The sequence below is a fragment of the Grampus griseus genome, assembly GCF_964374135.1.
Source record: "Grampus griseus genome assembly, chromosome: 2".
NCBI lineage: Eukaryota > Metazoa > Chordata > Mammalia > Artiodactyla > Delphinidae > Grampus > Grampus griseus.
The window spans coordinates 17,800,585-17,813,706 of record NC_139018.1 but is presented as its reverse complement, the minus strand read 5'-3'; positions in this window follow the sequence as shown (position 1 = coordinate 17,813,706).

The following is a 13,122-nucleotide window of genomic DNA, read 5'->3' as shown; positions in this document are numbered from 1 at the left end:
CCCATACTAATGTTGGGCCCTGGACATGTTTATGCTTCAATTTCCTCATCTGTACAAAGGGTAATTACAAAACTTACCTCAGCAACAATAATACAGCACCATGCTTGACACATACCAAGTGCTCAATAAATGTCACTTACTTTCTGAAAATATATGGAATTAATGTTCAAAAGTTGGGCCACATAGCTCAGGTCTCTCTTGCATCTTGGGTAAGACCATTAATCTCTCTGGCTTGTTTCTTATATTTGAAAGCATCAGAGTTTGGTGGATTTCTTAAGATCTTTAAACTCTAAATTCAGTTTCATCTTTGTTAATTTTCCGTGAAGTTTAGCTCTATTTCATTGAGCTGCTTTATGTCCTATGTTCTTATAAATTTTAGAAAGATGTGTATGGACTAGAAAACAGGGAGCATTCACTCAGTTTCATTAACTTTATCACAAAGACTGACATGTCCCTCATTAGCTATAATGATAGTAAACTCAGTATGTCTGAGAAGCAACATGCACAATCATTAAAAGTAGGAGTTGTGGGGTCATAGGCACTCCTACTTTGTATCTGTGTGATATTATTTAATGTCCCTGAGTCTCAGTTTCTTCATATGTGAAATAGGTACTAAAACTTCTGAGGAGCCAATGAGATCATTTTTTTCCAGTGTTCACTGCAGTGACAGCGATTCATTCATAACCATTATTGCTGAAAAATGCAAATGAATGAAAAGGGAAGAAAGTGGAACAAAACTCATTCTTATTAATTCAATTACCCTTCCTTCAAAACAGAGGAATTCAAGCACTATTACTAAGTAGACACACTTATAAAATACTTAATTTCAATACAAAGTATCAAAGATAGATTTCCCTACAGTAACAATTGTATAAAGCAAGATTGTTTCTTAAAATATTGAGTGCATCTTATATCTTTGCAGGCCTTTTATGTAATAGCTATTAAACTTTAAATATTCAACAGAAAGTTAATTATGAGAAGAACACCCAGGAAAACAATGATTGATAAATGTGGTTTATTTTAGATGAAATAGAACAGATTCTAGGACTGACTCTGCCACTTCTTCTCTTTAAACCTTGAAAAACTATACACTTATGGTCTAAAAAAATTACAGGACAAGGCATTTAGAATAATTAGGAATTACTTTTTTTCAGGACCTTCAATATATTTATAAAACCACTGCTTAACAGGTAATAATGGGATCTTAATTTCAAAATGTTTAGCCTTGACGTGGTTGCCTAAGAATCCCTGCCAGTAAACAATACCTTTATTTGACTACACCATACACCTGAATTGAATAATGATATATTGTTTTATTAAAGATGTTACATAATGCCGACTTTCCAATTTATAACACACTAATGATTGATATTTTAAGTGAAGGACTTTTTAATTTTTATTGGAGTATAATTGATTTACAATGTTGTGTTAATTTCAGGTGTACAGCAAAGTGAATCAGTTATATATATATAAATATCCACTCTTTTTTTAGATTCTTTTCCCATAAAGACAAATATCATATGATATCACTTATATGTGGAATTTAAATGAATGACTTTTAATTGTATAGTTGGAAAGTCATCCTTGGGGCTCAGACTGAGGTACCTCTACGTGTTTACCTTTTTTTACAAGCTGTTATTTATGATTCTCACTCATTAGCTCTTTGTTATGAAATTTTAAAAGTCCATTAATTCTAGAAAGGGAATTTAATAAAATGAAATCAAAATAGTAAAATAATTATTTTTTGATGTTAGTTAAGTACTACTTTACCTTTATAAAGGACCAAAATAGCATTTAAAAACAGATTTATCAAAGTAAATATTATAAAATTATATAATAGTATTTTTTTCAAACATTAGAATTCTACCTAGCAGTTCAGAAACATCCCTAATACTGTTAAATATAAATAAATCAAAGATGAAGTCGCCTCAAGGAAAAACACATTCTTATTAATCTTAACTAATTTTCCATAGTGAATGAAATTCAAAACCTCAGAGACAAGTTTTTGAAATCATTTATTTTAATAAAGATAGATTTTACTAATGAAAGAATTACTATAATATGAGTCTGTTTTAAAAAGCTAATGTAAACTGAAAAGTAAAAAAAAAAAAAACAGCATAAGGAAGACAGGAAGACATAAAATGTTTATGCAACATTACTAATATTTTAACAGGCAAAAACATACACACACAAATCAAAAACATAAACACATATATTTTACAGAGGAGTGATCAAAGTACAGGCAAGGAAACTGTGGTGTGACATACTTTTTGTTGTTGTTGTTAGGGAAAAAGAAGCAACGTGTTTTATGGACATAGGAATAAACACATTTAAACATATAAATCATTTGTGGCATGGGTACAAGTTAAAATAATCAGGGTTAGTTTAGAAAATATGAGAAAATTTACATCTCGACCAGGAAGTTATTAAAAGCATTAACAAGTAGTTTAAAATATTAACCCTCCAAATACTAGAAAGTTGAACTGCTGTTATTAAAAGTTGTTCAGAATCCCCATGGCATATGAGTATAAGATGGTGGAAATAACACTGGCTTTGGAGTTCAAATGTTGGTTTATTCACTTACCAGCTGTGTTCCCTAGCCAAATAACTAATTTCTTTAACATTTGGTTTCTTATCTTTAAAAACATCTACCATAGTGTTGGTATGAGAATTCATTTAAAGTTACCAGCAGAGTGCCTAGTTCATAATAGTCGCTTAGCTACATTAACTACATCCAACATCTTCCTGTCATTTCTGGCCTCTTTCCTTTCCTTTGCTAGCACTTCTTGTAGAACTAAGTGCTTTCCTGTACTCCTGTAATGAGTACTCACAGTCTGCCCTCCCATGAGATCCTCAGATAGAGATGCTGTCTCATGTGTCCAGGAGTCATGTAGCTTTGAGCAAGGAGCCACCAATCCTGCCATACTTTGGGTAGACTCATCTATTGCTTGAATTAAATTAAGATTTAAAGCATAGTTATTTCCCGTGGGTGTCTCCGGGAGAGCTGGTGAGGCACATTTGCAAATTTTTCATGATGTAATCTCCCAAAAGTATAACAGAAAGGTTAACTATGTGCACCCCTATAGTTATCTCATTTAAAAGAAGTTTAAATTCCCTGTTCTTCGTACTCTTTGTTCTGTAATGCTTCACTCTGCTTGGAGTTGCCACCAGTGTCTTCATTCCCTTGATTCCAGGCATCCTTACCAAAATGAGTACATGTTACCAAGATTTTCAAGAAGTGACGCGTCTACTAGCCATTATGAAAGGGTGCTGGAAATATGTGTCTTATCCCAACATACAACTAATGGTAGAGAATGGGACAAGACAATTGAATTGGAGAGAGGAGAAATGGAAGGGTTTGGAGCAGAGGCCTCTAAGAAGGACAGCCACCAAGTGGGATCCCAAATTTGGGAGCAACGTTAAGGAGAGCAAGATATGCCTTTGTGGCTAGCACTCCAGGAAGTGCTCTAGTGCTATTGGTAGAAAGCTTGAGTCTGAAGAGAGGGTATTCACCTCTGTCCTCTTCTCCAGATCACCCTTACCTGATGACTGGTAGCCACAGGGGTATGAAGGTCTGGGTATCTTACTGCAACTTGGATCAGCTCTGTAAGGTCAGGTGCTGCTTACAAATGGGCTGCAGCCTCAGTTTAGGCTTCATTTCAGTTTTTATAATGGCTTCACTTCTGTCTCTATCCTGTCCTTCCTTCTTTTTCATCTGTTTCACTGTAGATTACAAGAGTCCTTGCAAATAAGCCTCTTGCATGCTTCTCTGGAAACCCTACCCGTCATAGCCTACTTCACATTTCTGCTCAAAGTTTAAATTTCACCGCAGATAGGACTATCATTTTAGGAAGGGGTGAGACTGAGCTTAAAGGTGTTCCTTACTTGTTGAACAACGTGGAATGAAATTAACTTCACGTTATAACCTCTGACTGTTTAATTCTATGCATATAAATGATGTACATGAACACATACAAGGCCCAAAATTTGCTCCATGTTTACAGCAAACCTATCTTGACTAATCAGTATTTGACTTTTTCCCTTATGTGATGACTATCAAATTTCTCAGTAAATAGCCCTAATATACCCTAAAAGTGAAAATTTAAAAACACAGCGTACAATAACCAAAAATAGTTAACATTCAATTCTTTGAAGCCAAGTGAAACCAAGTTTATTAATTCTATATGAAAATAAAAATGTCTAAGAAAAAGACAATCAAAATGATCGTTGTGTTAAGACAAGTGTCTCCTGTGGCTAGATAAAAATGGAAATGAAACCAAAAGAATTCCCAAAGTAGGGAGCCACTACTCTGTAACAAATTTCTCTTATGATGCAATTATTTTAAGCATCCCTACAGGATCCCCCAGATTTTCTCAATCATTGGCTGGAACCTGGGAAATGGTGCTTCTCATTCTCTGTTGTGCTGTTTCCTTCTTCGAGTCCTAATACTCCTTGACAAATTCAGTTAACCAGATGGCAAGTTGTTTATGAGCATGCCTTCTCGTTAAGTTGACAAAGCCTTGACAGGAGTAAGAGCAAAGTGAATTCTCTTTCTGAAGTGGTTTATACTTTTAAAATAAGCTGCTCTTCTTGAAAGCAGTTTACCTACATGGGCAAAAAGAAAACGAGTATTAAAGCCCATCAGGTATTCAAGGTACCACATTTACTTTCTATAACACAGGTAAGTAGAAGAAGGGTCCCCACCAGTAATTCAGAGACTTGTGATTCATTTTCAGCTACTTACTTTTTAATGTGCCCAAAGAAAGGTAGCAGTGAATGGTTTGTCTCAACCCTGTTGGAGAGCTTCTGAGTTTTCTTATCATTGATTTTAGCTAGAATTAGTGTGTGTATTGAGAATTCATATTTATGGACTCTTGCTATCATCAAGTGCATCACTTATTTTAAAGATGAGTTAACTGAAGCCCATTGTAAGGGGCTTGTGGTGGACCATTCTGCAGATAAAGCCAAGGTAATCTAAAAATGACCAAACAAAGCATTTTATTTCCAAAATTATGTATTTTAACAGGATAGCGAGGCAGTCCGTGGATTAATGACCCAACAACCATCCTGCTGACTACATTTAGAATCATGCAATTATGAGTTTTTAATGCAGATCATGACCCAGATTCTCTTGGGAAGTAAAATGTAGTCACCAAAGTATTTATAGCAAGTATTAAATACCTTGAGATTTTGTTTTGTTTAATCCTTGGGAAAACCATGGAGAGCTTTCTGTCCAGAAGCAAATTAGAAGAGGCAGAATTCATTAATAATAATAAAACTAAAGACTAAGTACTCTCATTGAGGTCTTTGCCATTATAGAACCATTGGCTGCCATAAATTGCATATTTTTTAATAAATGTGCCTTGTGACTATTACTACATCTTTATACATGCTCTGGATTCTCATTGGTCAGTCTGTCTCTCCTATTAGAGTCTAGTATCTCTGCAAAGAAATTTAAACCCCTTGATTAGAACATAGCAAACTACTTAAATGACCTGGCAAACACTTCATTAGAAGCTGCCTCCTATTCTCTCTCACAAGTAGCTTGAGAGAATGTGTGAACATTTCTAAAGTGTAGATCTCACCTTAGGCTTTTCTGCAGCACAGCTGATGTGCCTGTGTGGAAATCCTGACCTGGCTTCTTACTAATCACGTGACCTTGGGCAAGCTGTTTAAACTGTAACCAAATTTCCTGGTAGATTTGGTGTAAGTGCTAAATGAGTTTAAATACACGTAAAGCGGGCTTCCCTGGTGGCACAGTGGTTGAGGGTCCACCTGCCGATGCAGGGGACACAGGTTCATGCCTCGGTCCGGGAAGATCTCACATGTCGCTGAGCGGCTGGGCTCGTGAGCCATGGCTGCTGAGCCTGCGCGTCTGGAGCCTGTGCTCCGCAACAGGAGAGGCCACAACAGTGAGAGGCCCGCGTACAGCAAAAAAAAAATAAAAATAAAAATAATAAAATAAAAAATACACGTAAAGCACATGACATCTAGTGCAGTTCTCCATAATACGGGTCCCAATTGTACTCCTTCCCACAATGCATTTAGTCTATGATTTATTTCTGCTAAATCCCACTAAAGTGAAAACTAAAAATAGAAAGAGCTTTTAAAAGACGTAAAAACCTCAAAAGAGAAAAGAAGGGAATACAGTGCTTGAAGCTGGGTGGCAAGCTGTGAGAATCAACTTTTTTAGACAAACCCCTAAACATGTCTGCTTGCTTTGGTATTCATCATTCTTAATTTATTATATACCTTTCTTTCTGGAAGAGTCAACCACATTTATTGGACTCCTTTACATGTAGGGTTCTATATGTGAATTAGACTCTGCCAGTTATGTGCATATGTACAAAATTTTCAAGGCAGAAGTGAAGTCGAAACTATCTGCCTTTTGATGTTTGGGCTTCAGTACAAGTCAGGCAGGGCAGCCATAACCAGCGTTCCAGTGTCTGGTCACTAACTTCACTGAGGTCACGAGGCAGCAGCCAGAGAGCCCTGCTTTCTGGATAAAGGCTACAGCAGAATGTCCTTGGATATAACAGTTTAAGAAATGGCCCTGGATTTCTTCTCCCACCCCCCATCCCCAGGCTCTTTCACTGATTTTGTACACACCTAATATTTGTATTAAATCTTCTCTTGCTTAAAATAACTAGAATCATTTCCATTTCTTACATTTTATCCTATTGGCTGAAGTATTTGATTCCAAAACTGGTTGCAGATCTACTTATTCAAGGATATAAATTTGGAATTACCTAACCCGGTTGAGTATGAAAGAGGAGACAATCCTAGTAGTGCATAATGACACATTGCTAATACTTGGCTTGTAATTATTACCTGAGGTCACCTGGAATGAAGTACCTATGAAAGCCAAGGTTTTGTGATTTCTTCAATAGAATTTTCTGATGGGAATATAAATATAATAATTGTAAGGTAGGCTGGCTCTCTCTGACTGGCCCAATTGTACAGAGAGAAAACAAGAAACCCAGAGTTTTAAATACTTTTCTCAAGGCAAGTCAGGAGCCCAGGGAGCGTCCATGACTACCTCCTACAATCTTTTATATCTTGTAGCTGTAGGGCTGCTGATGGCAAAAACAAACAAACAAACAAACAAACAAAAAAAAAACTCCTACACAGCGTCTGATCTTGTTTATTGCTAAATTGTAATGTGGGCTGAATCTCAGCCTCACCAGGCCTCCTCTGTGAAAGTTACAGCATTGGTTGAGAAAGACTGAGAGCTCAGAGAATTTGAATGGGAACATTAAGTGGATTTAGATTATTGTAACTATACTGAATGTTTAAATCCACTGAACCTTCCTTGCCTTAGAGGACTCCTCAACCCTATTTTATTAGGTTGATTCTTCCTTTCTTGGAGAGCTAACTCACCTGCAGTAACTAATGTATAAGGAATGCCATTTCTCCTCACGGTCTGTCCGTACCACCTCACTGCCTCCAGACTTTTTAGAATTGGTTCTTAGTGTGTGAAAAGAGGTCAAATATAAAGTGTGAACCAGGAGGAAAAGCCTAAAACATTAAAAAATGGCAATAGTTTGTTCTTGTTTATCAGCAGAAACCTGAGGAATGTGTGTGGCAATATATTTGAAGGGAGCTGCATCAGATAGGAAAAATTATAAACATACTGGGCCAAATTAACCAATATGGCTGCACATACCAGAGTCTGCACCTAATGTGCTGGTCCAAGAAGCCAAGAGGGCTTATAACTGTTTGATGGATTGGTTGACTGAAACCTGGACTTAGAGATGGCTCCCACCAAATGAAGTTAAGATGCAAGAAATTCCTCAGCATATCTGTAGAATCTGAGACTTGCGGGGATAAGAACATTGGAATGATTTATCATGTGACTCACTTTAACTTCTAATTATATCACCTAAGCAAGTTCAGAGGGTATTTCTTTCACCAAGGCATTTAGCAATACACTGATGTCCTCTCTTGGACAGAGATAAAGGTGTAGATGCTGCCCTTGAAATGGGCTCTGTATTTAGATAGGAGTGATGGACTCCTGGAGTGACAGATGTCAAATGACAATATTTGTTGCCAGGTATAGGGTGGACATGATTATAATAGACATCAAGAAGACAGTAGTAGAAAAATGGTTTAACCCATTTTCTAGGACTGGATAATTGCTCATCATAACTTTATGAATAAAGTAGATGGTCAACTAGCTTAATTTGTATTAAGTTGTACAGCTGAAGAAATGACCCGGGTGTGACAAATGGACTAACTCTAATTATCACAGTGGAATGTCACAGCCACTTACCCAATTCCCAGACTTGAGGTGTAAGTGTAGTGATTTCTATGATATCCCCATTTAACTTGCTTCTTTCAGCCATGAAGAAGTTGGCTATGTTTTGGAAAATAGCAGATCAATGTAAGCTTAATCAGGTGGTGACTTCAGTTGCTACTGTTGTGGAAGATGTGGTCTCTCCTAGAACAAAATCAACTGGGCTGTGATATCTTATAGCTATTAATCTAGAAATGTCTTTATTTTTATCTGAATAAGCAAAGAACGTCAAAATGGCTTGTTTTCACCTTAATTAATTTTTCTCATGGCAATGGAGTGAATTACCCCAGGGCCCTTGATTATCTGTCTATGCCAGAAGATATCACAGAGGTTTATTATTTAATGACATCAAGTAACTTTTTAGTCACTTGGAGATCTGGGAGTAAATTTTATTCTAGACAGCTCAGTAATTTGTATACATGCCAGAAAGTAGGAGAGACCCCCTTCCCCATGAAAATTCAGGACCTGCCATCTTTTCCAAATTTCTGAGAGTTCAGTGGGGCATGTCTTTATATCTCTTCCAAAGAAATAGGCCCAGTTTTTGTGGGCTTCTTGGATGTTTAAAAGCAACATACACTATTTTGGGATGTGCTTCTTCAATACTTTTACCAAGTAATCACTATGGCTGAGTCTTCAGTGTTGCAGAACAAGAATAGACTCTCCAGCTCATCCAGGCTGAGGTGCAAGCTGTTCTCTCTGCCACTTGGCCATAATGAGTCAGCAAATTCAGTAGTGCCTAAAGTGTTTGAGGCAGATGGCCATGAAGTTTGGAAAATCTTGCAAATCTGATAGAAGATTAATAATGTAGACCTTTGGGGTTTCAAAACAAAATCATGTCTTCTTCCTGAAATTATTAATCTTCTTTTGAAGGAAATATCCTTCCTTGCTAATAGATCCTGGGAAAGGCTAAACACTTGACCATTGGACCCCCTCAAGTGGTCATGCAACCATGATTATCATGTTTTTTGACCAACCCACCAGAAATTTGAGCTTGAGCAACAAACCACCTACAGCAAACGGTAACAGAATATATAAGATTGGCTGAATGCTCAAATTTGTCACTCGAACATTTTTTTTTACCCTTGAACAATTTTATACCCTCTCAATGGACTTCATTTTGTTGCATTGCCACTTCAATCATCCTATGTCCCAGAAAAACTATAGAGAAGAGAAATCTTCCAAGTGCACAGATCTTTGAGTGGCACATCTGTTTGCTCACTTTGCTTGGAAACAAAGGTTGTCAGAAGTATGGATGCAATTTGGAGGATTGATAACAAGGAGTTATAGGGTAGAGGTATGTGGAAGGACCTTTCAGAACTGACAGAGCCTATGTGGATATTAATGTCCCAGGTGATTTCTCTTTAGAAGAGATTCCTAGATGAGGAATCTTTCAAAGATTACATGAATACAATGATCCATTATATGAACGCCAAGGAGCTTTTTGTTTGTTTTGGTTTTGTTTTTTGTTTTTTTACCAGCCACCTTCCCTTGCTTGCTCAATGGAGTCAAAAATAAAGAGTTCAAAATAGCAAGGACGTAAGTTAAGCACAGATTTAACAGTATGGCTTATTTGGTATGGCCAATACTGAGTACCCGAGCTGCCAGCCTCAGGGATAAATGTTGATACTTACATTGCACCATTCACAGGGGGACCAGTAATCTGTCTGATGACAGATAATGACATGGGATTCTTTCCATTATGGAAAGGGCAACTATTCATTTTAGGATAGACAATTATTCTGCCTATGGATTTGCCTTTCTTGTTACCATGCCTCTGCATCTGTTGATTTACTTAATGGTACATCATCATGGTGACACATACAACATTGTTTCTGAACAGTGGATTCATTTATAGGACACACATTTTTTTAAATGGGCTCAAGTCAATAGGATTCACTTGTGTATCATGTGCCACAGCTGCCTGAAGCAAATGGCCTTTTAAGACAGTATAATGAATGAATGAAAACTCATTTATAGCACCACTTGGGAGAAGATTCACTTGGAGGTTGAAGGCACTGTCCTTCAATAATAGGATACATGATCAGAATTAGTGACCAATACATGGCACTTTTTTTCTATATTTGAATGTCATGTGGGGAGTTACCTTAAGCTTCCCAGAGGTCATTGAACAATGTCATTGAACAGAGACTCACAGACCAAATTAAGCTGCTCAAATCAGATGGTATATTCAATTTAAAACAAATGATGAGAAGTAAAGGGAAAGGGCTGAGTTCAGTTAATGTTCTTCTTAGAATAGATGCCAGTGGGCTGAATGGATCCTAGTGTTTAATCTTCACTTGAACATATTTGTAGCTTCTGCCTCTTGAATGGATTAGCCTTCAGCCTTCCCATCTGATGGCATGGTAATGAGGACCAGAGTTGAGGTTTAAGGGAGGGTCCCTAAGATATGGAAGTTGTCCAGGGCCAACACACTCTATCTAGAATTCCAAGGGGCATGTGCACCTGGATAAAGCTGTAACTTGCAAATTACTGGAGGAGCAGCTATGGATGATTTTTGCATTTATGGTCTACAGGAAACATGGGTTTGGGATGATTATCACTAATGTTTGGTTGATCCACAACCTTGTAAATTTTGAGTACCTCATATGCTTTATGTACATTTAGTGTGTCAAGAACACTTGGTGTCTTAGGTGCCTCGTATATTTAGTATATTATGAATGTTAGCTTACTCTTGTTCTTCCCATCCCTTTATGTCTATGTTCAGTGCACACAAGATGTACTTGCTTTATCTATGTTTAATATGTCTCATAGGTTAAAAACTTACACATCTTATGAGTTTTTGTGTTTCCTACAGCAGAATTGAATATTGTCTAACAATATGATATATGCAAATCATACCAAAGTGTATATCTGGAAACGAAGAGATGGAACTGGGAGAGGAGATAATTATCTATCATCTAAAGATCATTCACAATATTTAGCTTTCCATCCATATGACTTTGAACTGGGATTGTTTAAAGGTCTTAGTACTCAAAGGAGGAGAGCCTCCCCTCCACAATGACATAACAGTGATTCCTTTGAACTCTAAGGTTACTGTTGGATAGTTTGGTGTTTCCATGACACTGAACTAATAGGCAATGAAGAAGTTAACTTCATTGGCTGGTACAATTGATCCTGTATCAAGGAGAAATAGAACTGTTTCTACAAAGAAAAGGAGAGGTACATCTGGAACCCAGGGCATCCTCTAGGAGCACCTCTTACTACTTCCATACTTTTTTGTCAAATGTTAAATAGGGGACAATAACAATCCAATACAGACAGAACCACCAAGAGTAAAGAACCCTCAAGAATGACGATTTGGGTCCCCTACTGAGCAAAGATCCCTAACTAGTCACAGTGCTGGTCAAAAGTCAATGGAATGGAAAGAGAATAAAAGGCATCGTAAACAACAATTGTGATCTTGTGACCAGTTACAGAATAAGGAATTAATAACCACTCCTCTTTTCTTCCTTGCCCTGCTGTGTATGTCCTGCATTTCCTTTTTACCTCTTTCCTTTCCCCCTACAATTTTATATAAATTGTGATGTTTGTACTTTTGCCCTCAAATTACAGACTATCAGGTTAGAATTATGACTGGAGCTGAAGGATGATGATAACTCAGCTCCAGATGCAATGACTAATAAAATTTGGGGAGAGGAAAACCTATGTTTATTTGCATAAGGGGTAATTTCTATATGATAGGCAGGTGCATGTTGAAATTGCTAATTTTTTTTAAGTTTAAGATATGGTCTTGAGTAGCCAAAGTGTCTAATCATTTGGCACTCAGCATTCATTCCCATATTCTTCTGGGTGCCATCCTGTACTAAAGAAGCTGTCAGCCTAAGGGGGTTTCAATACCCCCTTGTTACTAGTCGTCTAGATGCGAATTTTTTTCCACCATCAGATACACTCATACAGTTTGAAAGACAAAAATGAGATAGAGGCCATCCTTATGTTGCCATTTCAGTTAGAAAGTGCACTGAGACATGAGTGTCAAGGGCAGCTGTGATGGGGATATTGCTTGGCAATACAAGAGGTTTTTCTAATTCCCAGAGTGCAATCACTCGATGCTCTCTTGAACTTAATACTTCCATTGGCAGTCCCCTTTCTCTGCTCCTTCAATTATTTTTTTTAACATCTTTATTGGGGTATAATTGCTTTACAGTGGTGTGTTAGTTTCTGCTTTATAACAAAGTGAATCAGTTATATATATACATATGTTCCCATATCTCTTCCCTCTCCATCAATTCTTCATACAGTTTTCTAAGTACCTAATTTCCCTTCTTGTCTAAATACTTAGAGTAGGTTTTATTTCTTGAATTGGACCTCAAACTAGTTACAGATAAGAAGTTCTGTCTGCATCCTTAATTGTCCCCAGTACTACAACAAGGATATCAACACTAAATGGTCATTTATCTCTGCGATTATATGTTCAATGCCTATCTCCCATTAAAGAATAAGATCCATGAAAGTAGGGACAACACTTGTTTTGAGGAGAACTTAGCACAATATTTAGCACATCGAAGAGAACCAGAGCTGGACAGTAAAGTGGTAAAAATAGATTTCATTTGGAAACTATTGCATTAAGGGGAAAAGAGACCTCATCATAGAACAGGGCTCAGTTGCAAATACAGCAAGGACAAGTGGGTACTTATAGCTAAGGAGCAGAGTGAGGGGTTATTGATGGAAAATTAGTACAAGGAAACATCCAGGGCAGGGGGATTCTTACTCAATCGACCTAACAGGATTCTTCTTGTACACAGGCCAGGGCTGTCAGATATCAAGGCTGGGAGATTCTCACTAAACAGACTAGCAGGATTCTTCCT